At 33.8% G+C, this 16534-nt stretch overlaps 1 pseudogene; it reads left to right on the top strand.

Annotated features, from left to right (window-relative positions):
- The first annotated feature begins 1874 nt into the window (after positions 1-1874).
- Positions 1875-15872, top strand: LOC143084324 (ATP-dependent DNA helicase Q1-like; annotated as a pseudogene).
- Positions 15873-16534: the final 662 nt, after the last annotated feature.

Below are 16534 nucleotides of genomic sequence, written 5' to 3'. Positions count from 1 at the left end.
TATGTTAAACTAAGTCCCCGCTGGTGGCCATCTTGGATGATGGATCGACTACAAAGTAACAACACTTGGTCAGCACCTCATAAGGAACATGCATACCATGTTTGTTTTCATTCAATTCAGTGGTTCTCTAGAAGAAGTCATTTGTATGCATTTCCCATAGGGTCCTATGTTAAACTAAGTCCCCCCGCTGGCAGCCATCTTGGATGATGGATCAGCTACAAAGTAACAACACTTAGTCAGCACCTCATAAGGAACATTCATGCCATGTTTGGTTTTATTCCATTCAGTGGTTCTCTAGAAGAAGTTCAAAATGTAAAAAGTTAACGACGACGACGGACGACGGACGACGACAGACGACGGACGCCAAGTGATGAGAAAAGCTTACTTGGCCTTTCGGGCCAGGTGAGCTAAAAATGTATATATAAAAAAGAAGATGTGGTATGATTGCCAATGAGACAACTATCCACAAAAGACCAAAATGACACAGAATGATATAAATGATACAACAGAAAAAAGGGGGGATAACCCAACCCTGGTGTCATATCCCAGTCCAGGCATATCAGTGCATGTTGATAGATCTTCGTTGTAGTATAACTTAAAAATAATACATCCAAGCAAGTTTAATATACATGATTGTAGTATGTTTTCCGAATTCGTTTTGCCTCCATAAGGTAAATTGGGGATCAAGAAATCCTCCCATATCCAACTATATCAGTCCTATTCAGGACCGATAACTCTGTCGATAGACATTATAGGGTATAGAATATTGTTGAATCAGAGCAATAGTATTATACGTCTCTGTTTAAATGTTAACAATAAACTACTTTTTACATATGTTAAACTTTTTAAAGATTCATTGAATATTTGTACATTTGTAAAACATGTAAAAACTTTTGTATATCGCAAAATTTAAACTCTGGTAATGCATGTGTACACAGGATGTTTAATGTCACCTGGTTGCTTTTTGTTTGCACGTCTACCTGACAATATATTGTTATGGAACATTATAACCCAAGTCAGAGTTCACCTGTTCTGTAAAGGGATGAAATTTTAAAGGTATAGAATATTTATCTATATCAATTGTGGTGCATTGGGTTTCTTTTTCTCATGCGAAGAACATTTTTTGTTCTAAAAGGGATGCATGAATATTTTTCTAAAGAAAGATAAAATTAAAGAAAAACACCTTTAAAAAAAGAAGAGAAAAATTTAATTTTAATTTTATTGCAAGCTATTTTCTGGTAACAGTATATCCTGGATATCTGTCAAATAAATGTTCCCGTGTCACACTTAAAATATTTTTTTTTTATCAAGAAATTTTGAAATCAATCATATCGAAATATCACCAAAGAAAATAACAGAAACATCAGAGATTCTGCATGAAAATATTAATATAATCTAGGAAGTCTTACTATACAAATCCTTGATTTGATGCAACATTTCCATATACATTGTCCGCCATTTTGAAAAATCCCGAAAAATTCCCTTTTTTAAATCGATGTTTGACAGACTTTGACTTGGAATTAAACTGTTTTAAGTAGTAATCTTCGCCAGATATAAGTTTAAATATACTTAATCGATTTGCAAAGTTTGTTTTTTTTTGTACGGAATTTCTTCATTTGTTGTACAAGTAGACATGGGTATCGGTAATTTAGCATAGAGGCAACGGAGAAATGACGAGAAAAGTGCATGTTTTTACAAGTCTAAACTGACAGACTTTAATCAAAAATTAAACTGTAAGAACCAACATTGTTTGATAGAAATATGTTTAAATATCAAGGATTGATTTGCAAAACTTAGAAAACGTGTCAGGTTTATGAGAAAATAAAGCTTTATTGAAGCATCTATGCATTTTATATGGGGAAATATAATACAAAATGACGGTTAGAATACGTCACAAGAGTCACGTGATGTCTAACTTAGTTGGATATGATTTCACTTTGATTTCAGGCTTATTCCTCACAGTTAACATGTATACGCGCTATTGTTCTTGAATCACTCCTATAGAAATTCGTTAAAAGCAAATCACATTCTCTCTTGCTTTCTTTATGACATCTTTAAATATAAATCACGATCTCCGATTCTCAAAACGTCTATTGCATACGCGCGTTTGTTATCCGGCACCTCATCCGGGACACTTTCCGCGTACACTTTGATTGTAGCCTGGGGTCCTGGCTAATCATATCAGTACACGACGCGCAGCTAGATATCTGGCCGGGATACCAGGGTATCTTTGATTGATATTGAAGATTTGCGCATGCGCAGACGGATGGCCGGACAAATAGAGATTTTACCCGGACGAACAGACACTCACAGGAGCATAGCTGCCGTTAGGAACTGTAGGCACGTGTCTACAGATATTTTTTTCACAAATATTTTTTTTTTATTAAAATAAATAATAAACAACGTTATCTGTAGACGAAAGCCGCTGAAGTTGTCTGTATGTGTTTGTATGGCTAGGGATTGATATGATAATACCGAAGGGGGTACTGTTTAATTAAAGGGATACGCTGATCTACGCTGGGCAATGCATATTGTATTTTTTTATATATATATATATTACGGATTGTACTGCGTTATTTAAAAATTTTCACCAGTCAGATGTTAAGGTACATTATTCATAATTCTTCAAACTTTTCATCATATAAAAAAGAAGATGTGGTATGATTGCCAATGAGACACCTACCCACAAAAGAACAAAATGACACCGACATTCACAACTATAGGTCACCGTACGGCCTTCAACACTGAGCAAAGCTCATACCGCATAGTCAGCTATAAAAGGCCCCGATAAGACAATGTAAAACAATTCAAACGAGAAAACTAGCGGCCTTATTTATTATATATAAACTATCAATTTTTACAATTTTTCTTTGCTTTTAGATTTTTCGTTTTTATTTAATTTTTCTAATATATTATTTTATTTACCTTTAAATTTAAGATAAACTCATGATTGCCTGTTTACTTCAGGTGTGGAAAGGTATCGAGGAGCCAGGGTCGTAACTAGCCACTTCTAATAGTGAGGCAAAGTATATTCGCTGACCGGAACAAGGCGAAAAAAAATTGGCGAGGGGTATGGGGGCCGCTCAAGGCTCCCAGAAGCTCTGAGAAAAATAACGCAAAATCGAGCATTCTGAGCGTTTCCCGGACTCTTTAGATGACATAGAAACGCAATTATTTTTTAGCTATTTTTTCGACAATGTTCAGGTCTTAAAGCAAAAACATAGATTCATTGTAATTCAAGATTTTTAGGTTTTATGGACAACATTAAAAGACCGATGTGTAGGATAAAGCAAAAATTGTAATTCTCATAATAAAACATATCCTCAATCCTGAAACAAAACAGGACACTTGCAAATTAGGCTCCTTTTTAAAAAAAATCACTAAGACTGAGGGCTGGGAGTCCTTAACCTGATTTAAATCTCTTGTATATATTGATTTAAAGAAAGACAAGAATTATAGTTCAAAGTGTCTGCGTCCCAGACCATATGAGTATTTGGACCGTACGCGTACGGTCCGGACCGTATACGTATACTCGTACGGTCCGACCATACGCGTACGGTCGGACCGTATGAGTATACGTGTACGGTCCAGCTGATCATACATGTTTTGGGATCATATGGGTTAAATTTAAACAAATATTTATCATAATCTGTATTTTTAGTTACACAAATTCTTATTATTACAATTAGATGGATTCAGTAAATAAGCGAACAATTGAAATTAAATGTTTGTTTAATTTTATATCCGTGAATCCTATTTTGTTACTCTGGCCCAAGGTGAGACTTTAATTCTTCCACAAGGAACGTCATATTTGTTTCACATTAACAAGTTTTGTTCATGCATGTTCCTATGCATATGCATTTTTTGTAAAGTTCCTAAATATTCTAAAACAATTATCCTCCCACATTATGTTTTCTTCTGATAACTTCAATTACAAGGAGCATAATGGGCAGCAATTATTGAAATATACTGACATGCTAAATACAGGAGATTAACAGATTAAATCAGTGTGATTTGTTTTCAAATAGTTAAAATATTACGTTTTTATTTCAATTACTTGTAACCGGAGAGCACGAATTTCATTACAAAATTGCTTGTCTCCACCGGGACTCGAACCCGGTACCTCTGTGTTACAAGGCAGCGCGCTTTTTTTTTATCTTTATTAACAAGGCATTGCGCTAACCGACTGAGCTAAAGAAGTACTTCCCTAGCTCAACCGCTTACGGCTGACTAAGTATCTACTAAGTTTTTCTAAGGGAAGCAATCCCGTCACACTTCCCCCACCTCAAGAGTCATTATACTCTATAATGATGATATCTTCATCTTCTTTTATATTTATATTTTAACCTGGCTAGGTAATTCTTCTAACCGTGGGTTATTATTGTTGGGCGCCAATGTAACCGGAGAGCACTAATTTCATTACAAAATTGCTTGTCTCCACCGCGACTCGAACCCGGTACCTCTGTGTTACAAGGCAGCGCGCTAACCGACTGAGCTAAAGAAGTACTTCCCTAGCTCAACCGCTTACGGCTGACTAAGTATCTACTAAGTTTTTCTAAGGAAAGCAATCCCGTCACATACTATTGCACTTTTTATATTAATTTGAGATATAAGATATGTTGATCTGTTATATACATTTGTATCTAATAAACTTGACCAACTTCTTAATATTAATCAGACCGTACGCGTACGGTCCGACCGTATGCGTATTTTGTAAAAGTACGCATACGGTCCAGACCGTACGCGTACGGTCCAAATACTCATACGGTCTGGAACATCTGCATTGTTAATTTTCATTCCTTTATATATGTAAACTGTATATTATGTATCATGTTTAAGCCATTGGCCCATATGGGCGTAAAGTGCTTTTCAATAAAGTTAAAGTTTATTAATACCGGATCTGTCTGTCTGTCTGTCTGTCTGTCTGTTCTTGTCTTGTATTGTGCTTAGACTTTGGTGATTTTTTATGACTAGATTTAAATTTAGTGACAGTGCAGTACAAATTGTACTTTAAGTACTAGTACTGCTTAAGTCGACACTAAGGGCCATCTTGACCCTGTTTTACGGTATTAATGATTCTTTTATTGTTGAAGACCCTCCAGCAACCATGGATCATTAGTATTTTTTCTGTGCATTGACTTTGTGTGCGATTAGGTATCATGCACTTTTACTCCATATTCCTTTATTTTCTGTTTAAGGTTCTGAACATGATTTAATGCAAGTGTAACCCTTCAATGTAAAAGGTCATATGGCAATACTTTATTGTTTTTTTTCAAATTATTTTATACCGGGAAATTGGTGAGCTTACTTTAATTCAAACCATGTCAGCTATCTAGTTTTATCTACCAAAAAAAGACAGTTTTGTATCCTTTGATATCAAGTTCAATTCTCCATGCAGGAACGACCATTTTTTCTGTGTCTTGTAGCATCGTATAATCTTAAAATATTTTCTCGGACAATATCTGAACATCGGTGGGCATGACACATTGCAAAACCACACGTTTACAAATGAAAATCAACACTCAGACTTTAGTCACAAAGTAGAACAATAACTGAACAAAAGACAAAAGACCGGTACCCGGGACACAGAAGTACAAACAATAGACCATCAACTCTGAAAACTAAAAGAAAAATAGCAACATGGATCACGAAAAACATGCATGGGCGACACCAGAGAGTGAAGAGAACTTGCTTCTTGCTAGACACTTTCTGTGAAAACAATTTGATATTAAGACAATCTTTTGTTTCATTTTTTTTTTTGTGTTGAAATTTCTAACATAAGGCATTTGCCTCATTTGCCTCAATGTAGTTACGGCCCTGGGAGCACATCGTGAGTTGGTATATCCTTGAAGGTTTTTTGTAGTGGTGTTTTAAGTTATGTCGGAGGATAATTTGTCCCAGTCTTTAATGGTTTGAAGTTTGATGCAGTCGTTTGAAATTTAATTTGACTGTAAATTATACCGTCATCTGCGAAGAGTCTGATGTTGCTATTTTGGATGTATTCTGGAAGGTCATTTATGTAAATAAGGAAAAGTATAGGTCCTAGCAATGTACCCTGTGGGACACCCGATATGACTGGTATTTTTGAAGATGTCAAAGTCATGTTTTCTAAAAGTACTGTTCTAGTTCTGTTTGAAAGAAAGGATTCGACCCAGTTTATGATTTGTTCTTATATGCCAAAGTATTTCATTTTGTATAGTAATCTTTTGTGTGGTGCTTTGTCAAAAGCTGTTAAATTAGCAAAATCCATGATTATGAGATCTGTTTGTATGTTCTTGTCATTTTTTTGTGATAATTCATGAATCAGCGAGATAACTTGGACTCACATGATCGCTTTGCCCTAAATCCATGTTGTAATTTATAAAGTGTGTTATTGATTTCTAGATGTTGCATCATGCTGCTTGCAAGAGTAGGTTCAAGTAACTTGCAAGCTATACATGTTAGGGATATAGGGTTATGTTTACCCCCTTTTATAATACAGGTGTGACGCGGTTTGCGTGGTTCCAGTCAGATGATACCGTTTGCCTGTTTCTAATGATCCCCCAATTCCAGACCCTCACTCACGAAGGTGGCAAAGTAAAAGATCCTCCTGTTGGGGGAATTGCAGCAATCAGTCAATATTCATTGTCAAATCTAGTGAATCAATGGTTCCGTTTGGCATATCTTTTTATAATACTGATTAATAATATAATAATTAATAACAATAATTTATGTACATGTAATAAACGAAATGAGTGGAGATACACGATTCTGACTGATTTAACTCGTTTGTTCTCATTTCATTCCATTCGCGTGTTCGTTCCGTGTAAGAGGGAACGTTTCAAGAGTGGTTTAGTAGCTGTATAGACATTTATGTATAAAGCATTGACAGTTTTTCAAAATCATTTTAAGACAAGTCGGATTATTTTTTTAAAGACAAATCACACTTGTTTAAAAGACGAATCGGATCAATGAAACGGTGTGCCGGGTCGTACGTACCGGGTGTTGCTAAACGGCGGAAACGGAAAACGGAACGGAATACGGAACGGAAAACGGAAACAGGAAGAATTAACATCTTTTCTTTTTTGGTTATTTTATCTACATAGTCATGTTTTATATAGTATACACATGTTCAAAAGGAAAAAAAACCCAGAGGAATAAATTTAAAATAAAAGATTTTAAAGCAAAAAGTATTGAAATAATTACCAGATGATGAGACTACAGTATGTTTTTGAAATATTTGATAAGGTCATGTGTAATCGTTCGTGCGATTCAGGATAGTCTGTTCGACTTTTCTTTTTTTTTTATAAGTTTGATCAATGTCAATAGCAACCCAACAACACCAAAAAATATTCTATAGGCCTTAACAAAGATTTACATCGGCCTCGATTCTTATAGGTTGTAAAGTAATAAACTTTTAAGAAATAAGTAATAAACTTTTAAGAAATAAGTAATAAACTTTTAAGAAATAAGAAATAAACTTTTAATAAATAAGCCTAATAAATCCTTTGCATCTTTTTTTGTGCTTCTTTTTTAATTGCCTTGATTCAAGATTAGTGATGTGGTGTATCTTGTTGCGTTGTTCTGCAAGTGGCTGCTAGCTTGAGCTGGGTTGTTCTGCACTGGTGATTTTCGTTGAATCTTTTCTTGTATAATGCGGGAAAGGAAACAATAAAGAAACAGGACAATGGTGTATGGACAAAATCCGATATGGAAACCAGGGAACTAGAATAGAAACTTGTATGTACTTTATTTTTAAGAAAAACATGACAAAATCTCTCACTACACAAAGCCTTTCTCGCTCTTTTACAATACTCAAGGATTTGTATAGTAAATCCTTGCAATTTTGAAGTATGCTGTTTGGTATTTACATAGGAAAAGCATTATATCTTCTTGAATTTAAATCAATAAATACGAATTAATGTGCAAAAAGTGGCTAACAATTAGAAGCTTACATGGATATATACGATTTGCACAGTGTCCTCGCCAAGTTAGTCGTAGTTATGTCCTAAGGTTTTCAAAATCAAATTGTCCACGCTGCTTTAAATATCATGCTTCTTAATTCTACTCTGAAAATTCAGTTCCTCTCAAACAGCCGTGACTTTTGTTTCATAATATTACAATTGTAAATAGTGTCCCTTATTCGGTATGCTGTTTTACTATAGTAGAAAACATACAAAGATAGGCGAAAAATACCAAAGGGTTATTCAAGCTCAGAAGTCGAAAACAAACCGTCAAAGCCATGACTAAAAAAGAAAAAAGGTCAAAAAGACCAAAAGACAAACAGACATACAATTAATTGTATACAAAATGCAACATATAAACTAAAGGCTGAGCAACATGAACCCCACCAAAAACTTGGGGTGATCTCAGCTGCTCCGGAAGGGTAAATAGATCCAGCTTCACATGTGACGCCTGTTAACATAGACATGTATTCATATACATTCACACAAAAGTAATATTGAAATTTGAAAAGAACTTTTATTTATATTGGTAGTCTTTATTGATTTTGGTTCTATGTCAAGAAAACTGAAAACTCATTCTGTTCTGTTATTTTTTTATGACGGAAATGATACTTTATTTCACGCTACGCATCTGATCGTTTGGATGTTTCTACTGGCCATACACACGATTTTCCTAGATATCACTGATACCATTTACTAAATAACACCTGACCCGATTTTCCAAGATATCACTGATAGTATTACTAAATAAGACCTGACCTAGAACAGTTCCTTGAGATCCCCAAGAATCAACGGCATGTTGGACCTGTTTGAGGTTGTTCAATTTACCACGACTCTTTGCTTGCGTACGGCCTTCAACAATGAGCAAAACCCATACCACATAGTCAGCTATAAAAGGTCCCGAAATGACAATTTTAAACAATTCAAACGAGAAAACTAACGGCCTTATTTATGTACAAAAGACAGGCAGCCTGCAGTAATTCAGTGGTTGTCGTTTGTTTATGCGTTACATATTTGTTTTTCGATCATTTTTTTTATGCTAAGTGAGCTTTTCTCGTCACTTGGCGTTCGTCGTCCGATTTTGCTTTGTTAACTTTTACAAAACTTCGCAGTCTCTGAAACTACTGGGCCAAATGTTATTGCCGCGTCTTTTATGGAGTCGCCTGATAGTCTCGGTTAAACTTTGCAACAATTACCATTGGTGTATCTAGTTTAAAAACTGTATTGGATAACCCTGCCTGTCGGCCAAGTTAGCCGACATAGCTAAAATTAAAACATAGGGATAACATGCAAGTGCTGTCTTTTAAAAAACGCTATGAATAACGAAAACCTGATGTGAAAAACATGTTTAATCTGACATCGTTCTCGGACTTCTTTTAAAATGAGATTTACTGTGTGTATTGCTTCATAGATAGATAGATAATTTTATTAAATATTAGCCAAAATTTGAGCTATACAATCAAATGAATTACAAAATAAAGCACAGAAAATGATTAGAATGATTAAAGTACATTTATATATATTTATATATTAAATACATCATATGTAGTTTATTCTACATTGGCTAGAGGTATAGGGGAGGTTGGGACCCCACAAAACATCTTTAACGCCGCTGCATTTTGCGCTTGTCCCAAGTCAGAAACCTCTGGCCTTTGTTAGTCTTTTGTGTGTGTGTTTGGTCGGGCTGTTGCCTTTTTTCCAAATTCCCCGTTTTCATTCTCATGACTTCTTATAAATAGGAGTAATCGACCTTCTATGACGAATTTTCTCACTCGCATGTTCGCCTGTTATATTGAAATAGAGTGCCCTAATGATAAATAGATAGAAACTTCAAATAGCAAAAATTACCAGCAAGGCAAGATCTATTGATATTCATAGTTCTTTATTTTTTCAACCCTTAAATTCCGTCTATAAATGTTTGTTTCCGTTTCCGTTTCCGTTCAGTTTTCCGTTTCCGCCGTTTAGCACCCCCCCCCCCCCCCCCCCCTCCCCTTGAATCAACCACTCAGAAGCCGTTTAGCGTTCTCAAAATGGACCCAATCAGTGTTTCCCAATGCTCCTAGTTGTTTTAGAAAAGGTTATGAATCACCTTTAAATCGGCCCAATCGGTGTTTCAAACTGGTCCGATTTGCCTGTCAATCTTATCCGAGTTTCTTTAAAGCTGGTCCGAGTTTTCTTGGTCCGACTTGTCCTAATACCGTTATTCAGTGTCTCGTTTTCAATCGTAACTACTCGGCCATTCTCGCTATGCAGTACAATAACTCAAGATAACGTATCCATTAAAAGACAAACAGATAGAAACGTTACAGGCTTTAGATCTTGGGAATGATTGTATCAGCATTCTACCGACTGGTTACGGGAAAAGTCTGATCTTTCAAATGCTGCCATGGGTCCTTATGAAAGATGAAACTATGATAGTTATAGTTATTTGTAACATACATTGGATTTTTTCATTTGATGTTTTTATGAAATAATTTGCTTAAAAAGTGTGGTGAGGGAAAACCATGGTATATTATATGCAAATTTATGTTGTACCATACTTAATTAAATATGCAACTCGACTAGAATCCAAAGGAAAAAAGGCGGAGCTTCAGCCATGGTATAACATATTCATTTTCATGTTATTCCATGGCTGAAGCTCCACCTTTTTTTTTTTCAAATGTATCCGCCTCTAAAATATTTAGGAAACTGTAAAACGTACTAAAAGGTCAAGATCTTCATTTGTTTTCATTTTATAAGAAAAAGCAATAAATTATGTGTACCACATTTCAAGAAACCCTTTTCAAACTACATAGAATTGTTACGAATTCCCTTCATTTTGGAAACAATTACTAAATGTTTCTTTTTTCAGTTTTGAAAAAAATAAATGTAACACTATCATTTCCTTTGCGAAAATTCAATTTAAATTCGATTTAAAAAGGGGGGTACCTATACAAAAAGGAATAAATATCGGCTACAAATATCTGTGAAAAAACATGATTAGGGGACGTACACTATCTACGCCCCTGGATCCTCCACTGTTATTATTTTATCATTAAAATTGTGTTTTAATAAATAATCTAATAAAATAACGGAAGAGAAGCATTTTTCAATTACTAGATGAATATTCTGTAAAATATGATTAATTTGTATGATACATTGAAAAAAAAAAAAAAACAATTCTTACCGTCATTAGAATAATTATTTAATCCTTGTCGCTGGAATCCGACATTTTTGTTTACCTCAGTCTGATGACATTATGAAATTACCTGCGCCTACAATCATACACGGGGCGCAAAACTAAAAACAAATCAGGGAAAATCCGACATTTTCTTTACTTTCTGCAAATTCAGGGGTTCTATTGCATGAAGTACACAGACGATCATACACGAAGCGCAAAAGTGACTTACACGAAGCGCAAAAGTGACTTGCGCGAGCTTCCATTTCATTGGATAAAACTGTAACGTGATCAATTTCCAATATTAGTTGAAGGTCTTGAAGCTGTCAATCATTTTATTTATATTACAAATTTTATATACCATGTGTCTTACTCATTAACATATTTAAACAAACTCATCCTTCGGATTCGTTTGTTTAAATATGTTAACTCGTAAAAACCATGGTATATATAGTACTTGTCCACTGACTTCCATTATGCAGGACCAAGTGATGACCCTGAAAGAAAAAGGTATCCGGGCTTCCTTTGTTAATCTTCAAGGGACTGTAGCTTACAGCTACAACAGTGATAATGAGGACTCCGATGAATCCAAGCCGCAAACTGTGAGTATTACAAAAAAAATCTGAAATTAATGTAATTAATGCTGGTGTACGGAATATCTGTCATTGGAACTTAACAAACACAATTTAATGTTACTATTCCATCTATTCTTGCTTTTGGGTATGAACCGAAGCTCCATGTTGAAGGACATACATGTACATATGTACTTTAATAGTCATTTAAAAGTTTAATCCTGCTGCAAATATTTGCACCTGTCCTTAGTCAGGAATCTGATGTACAGTGGTTGTCGTTTGTTTATGTGATTTATACATGTTTCTAGGTGTTTTTTTATCTATATATATAATATGTTAACTTTAAATATGTTGTGACTTTCAATTGTATGGACAGTTGTCTAGTTGTCTTATTTATATGTACATGTATATTGCCATGCCTTTTATTTTATAACTGTCAATGCTGATTTAAGATATTCTTTTTTTGATGACAGAAGAATGCGAATCCGGGTCTGTTCGCACCCATTCACTTTCACACCTACTCATGTTCGCCCCCTTTCACTTTCGCACTCTTCATGTTCGCCCCTTTCACTTTCGCACCCTTCATGTTCATGCCAAACTTTAATTGGTTTTGTGTTTTAATGACTATAGCTTTGTAATCAAGTTTTGGCAATTTTATTCTTATATCATGTATATTTGTTGTTTTTGTCTCAAAATAAAGTGAGACAGCATTTTATTTTGTGTTGAATAACTCTTAATCATGTTTTGGTAAGTGTATTGCTATAACTTTATTTCATCGACTTGTTTAAAAATAAAGTGAGATTCTGACTACGTTTTTTTTTTTGTGTGTTGAATAAATTTCATCATCTTTTAGTTATAATAGTGTATTGCTATATTTTATTGTATATGTTGTTTCAGATCAAAGGGACCAAGCTGTTATTAAAAACAATTATCTTTCGTGTTTTTCATTTAAAATCTTTAAATGTTTTACTTACACCAAAATAATTTATAACAACAATCATGATTTTCCAATTATTCAACTGAAATTTGAATTAAAGTTTGGCGTGAACGTGTAGAGTTCGAATGTGCGAGGTGCGAAAGTGTATTGGGCGCAAACAAACCTGATACTGAAGAATGCAGGACAATTTGGCCCAGAAACAAGTCAGAAGATTACTTGGATTATCTAAAAAAGATAACTCAGATTGTCAATAAGACAACTAAGTTTGTCAAAAGTCTTATTTTATACTTATATTACAAGTTGTCTTGCATGTTTTGACAGTTCAAGTTTTTTTCATACATTATTTGTAGATGGTCCAAGTTGATGAGCTCCCAAAGTTACTTTAGAATAGGTACTTCTATTTTAGAAAATGTTAATTAGTAAATATTTTTCATAAAACATGTTAAAAGCTATTCAACACAATATCTGGTTTGAGTGAATTCAGGATTAGGAACAGACCATCTATGGAGCACCTCCAACATTAAACAGGTCATGGAGATCCCTGTAGCTACACTTTTTATTGATAAGATCTTCATCTTTTGTAATGTTTTGATTTTCAGATCGATTTTGCATTGGCCATTACTGAAGAGACAGCTTTGTTGAAATGTGCATCTGGTGTTGAAAATGTTTTTTACTGTAAAATCAGAAATTATTGCAAGCGTTTTTTTGTTGGTTTTTGTCTTTTTAAAACAAAATGTGATTTTTATTTTAGTGTTATTGAGAAAAATTCTGCTTCATTCATGTCCAAATCTAAAAAGTGAGTTCAAATTACTATGATAACAACCCTGTCACACATGTCACATTTTTGCAATAATTTCTGAATTCAGTCCAAATTTTTCTAACAAATGTACATGTATATTGAAATAAGTTTTACCAATTAATATGTCTGATCAATAATTCAGTAAATCCTCTCAAGATGACCCTTAAATATTTTCAATTGTAGGTTACAATGACTGATATGGAAATGATTAAAAGTGGGGACATTGAGATTTTGTACAGCCATCCTGAGGCTATGTTCACTCCAGTTTTGAGCAGAATACTACGCAGCAAAGTCTTTCAGCAAAAGGTGTGCTGCATTGCAGTTGATGAAGTTCACATGATTGAGGAGTGGTGAGTATATTAAAAAAAATGGAGATACCAAAGTGATTGAATAAAGAAAAGACAAGAACAGAGGCACTTGTTATTAAAGAAAACTTAAGTTTGAAGATCAGAAAAAACACAATAATATGCCCCTTTATTTTAGATAATTTTGTGTGATCTTTTTTTACATGTGTACCAAGTTCTAAGTTGAAATGGTGATTTCTTTACATGTACATGCATATGTCCTCCAATTGCATTATAAGGGTTTTTTGGCGCTGTCTTTCTTCTTTTAGTAAGACACCAGGTTCGAGCCCTGGGGACCCGAAGCAATTACTATATTGGAATGGATATATATACTGTACATGATCACCATATTCATATAAATTGTTGAAGACCCTACATCATCTATCAAGATGAAGAACAAAAATCAAAGGCCTGTTTCGTTGATAATTTTTCTCTTTGTTCATGCGTTGTGTGATATTTTGTCCCATTACTCCAGATCCTATGTTGCAAATAGTCTTAAATATAGTCTTAATAGTCTTAAACACATGCAACTGAATGTCACATTTATACATGTAGGGGTTTCCATTCTGTATTACATTATATATACACTGATTTGGATGATAAGTGAACTTCATTTATTATTTATTTACATGATTTGCAAATATATTATACACATAATACATGTATACAAATGATATATCATGTCTCGTTTTAATTTTACAATGATGTTATACAATGGTACATTTCTTATATATATAAACATATAAGCTAAAGGAAAATAAAGATTAATTTAACGATTACCAATGCCTTATTTTAAAAAGATTGAGAGAAAAAAACTTCAAAATTATTGGTTGTTTGCTAGAAATTTTGAGAATATCTAGTTTTAGTAAAGTTCATAATGTTTTTGTTTTTCACTTTAAAATCTATTTAATGAGTTTCTGATCTAAAGACATCTACATGTTTTTATCATTTCCTTCCAGTTATTCAAGATAAAAACAATTTTATTGATAGAACCCAACATATGTGCAGTCAATGACAGTGATAAACAACAATGCAAATACTTCAAACATTGGCATACAAATAATTTACAAATATTAGACATGTCTTTTTCCCAATCATACTAATTTTCATATCTACAAAATCATAACACCTCATGACGATCATGCAGTGACTTGCTCTTGTTAATGAGTCTGAAATTATGATTTTTAACTTAAATTTAATATTTAGGTGATGTTATTTCATGTATTTGGAGGCTTTGTTATGTTATTTTCTGAAGAAAAAAGTCATACCCTTTACTGATTTCTTTTCTGCTGTCAAATTTCATATAATTAAAATTGCAGGGGAGAAGATTTCAGACCAAAGTTTAAGCAGATTGGAGAATTAACAGCTCTTTTTCCAAATGCTGCTCACCTAGCTGTAACAGCAACTGCCACACCAAGTTGTATACAATCTCTCTCCAAAATACTTTAGTATATTAACCCAACTATTATTAAAGTAAACCCGGACCGACCGAATTTGTTCCTTGAAATAAAAACAAGATTGTCAAACCTTCAGAAGTTTAGCAAATACGATGATATTGTTGTTCCTCCAGCACAACTAAGCAGGACAAGTTCCCATTAACAATAGTGTACATAGAAAGTTTAGAAGCATTGGGGTATTTCTACCAATTTATAAATTATGAGTTAAAAGAGGAGCAGTACATAGGTGAGGCAATTCCTGAAAATAGAATTTTTGGCCAATTTCACAAGGATTATACATCTCAAATGAAACAACACATTCTGTTTGAACTACGGAAAGAGGAACCAAAACTTAGGTTGGTTTTGGCAACTGTGGCATTGGGGATGGGTCTAGATGCACCTGCAATTACTAGAATCATACATTGTAGGCCCCCAACTACATTGGAGAAATATTTCCAGGAGGTCGGCAGAGCAGGAAGAAAGGGTCAGAAAGCTGAGGCGTTAATGTACTACAATAACAACGATCTAGCGAAAAATCGTAAGGGTTTATCGGACGCTATGGTGCAGTACTGCAAGACAAAAGATAAATGTCTCAGACTTCAGCTGCTACAATACTTTGGCTTTAATGAAACCAAATTTAATGGACCAATGCATGAATGTTGCAGTTACAATAAACAAAAGTGACAAAGATTAAAATACAGAACCCATTTGAAATGTTCTCTCATAAATAACAGTACATATATATTATTCTATTTTGAATGTTTTCACTATAACCCATAACAAGGTCTTGTAAGGTAGACAATTGTGGCCTAATTTTGATTGAAATTACCATTTCATGATATCACATTATATTTTGACTTTCAATTTGCTTTACAGTTACCTTAAGATTTAAATAGAATTTTTTTTAGTGAAAAATGCAATATATTTTTTATAAGACAACTCACTGTTTTACATTGTGTTGACGTGCAGCATTTAATTCAAAATAACAACTTGTTGAAAGTTTTTAATAGCCTTATTTTTTATTATGAAAAAAAGCAAAGAAGTAAGTCGGCTTTGACATTTAGACATATATTTTAAAACACTCATTATCCTTGTTAAACCATTACAGTTTAAGCTTAAAAATTCAACCTAACTATTGACCTTATCATGTTATACAGAAATTTCGTTTTTTTAAAGGAGTTTTTTTTTACTTATAGTACACATTTTCATAGCAAAATCATTTCTCAAAATGCTGTAAAAAATATTCAATTACTCTTATAGTATTGTCAAAAATTCCCCTTGTTGAGTGAACCATGGCATGGAATTGACTTGAATTGAATTCCATCATCATTCAACTTTCTACTTCA

Source organism: Mytilus galloprovincialis, chromosome 7 (genome assembly GCF_965363235.1).
Source record: "Mytilus galloprovincialis chromosome 7, xbMytGall1.hap1.1, whole genome shotgun sequence".
Lineage (NCBI taxonomy): Eukaryota > Metazoa > Mollusca > Bivalvia > Mytilida > Mytilidae > Mytilus > Mytilus galloprovincialis.
This window is presented reverse-complemented; position numbering and strand designations above follow the sequence as displayed.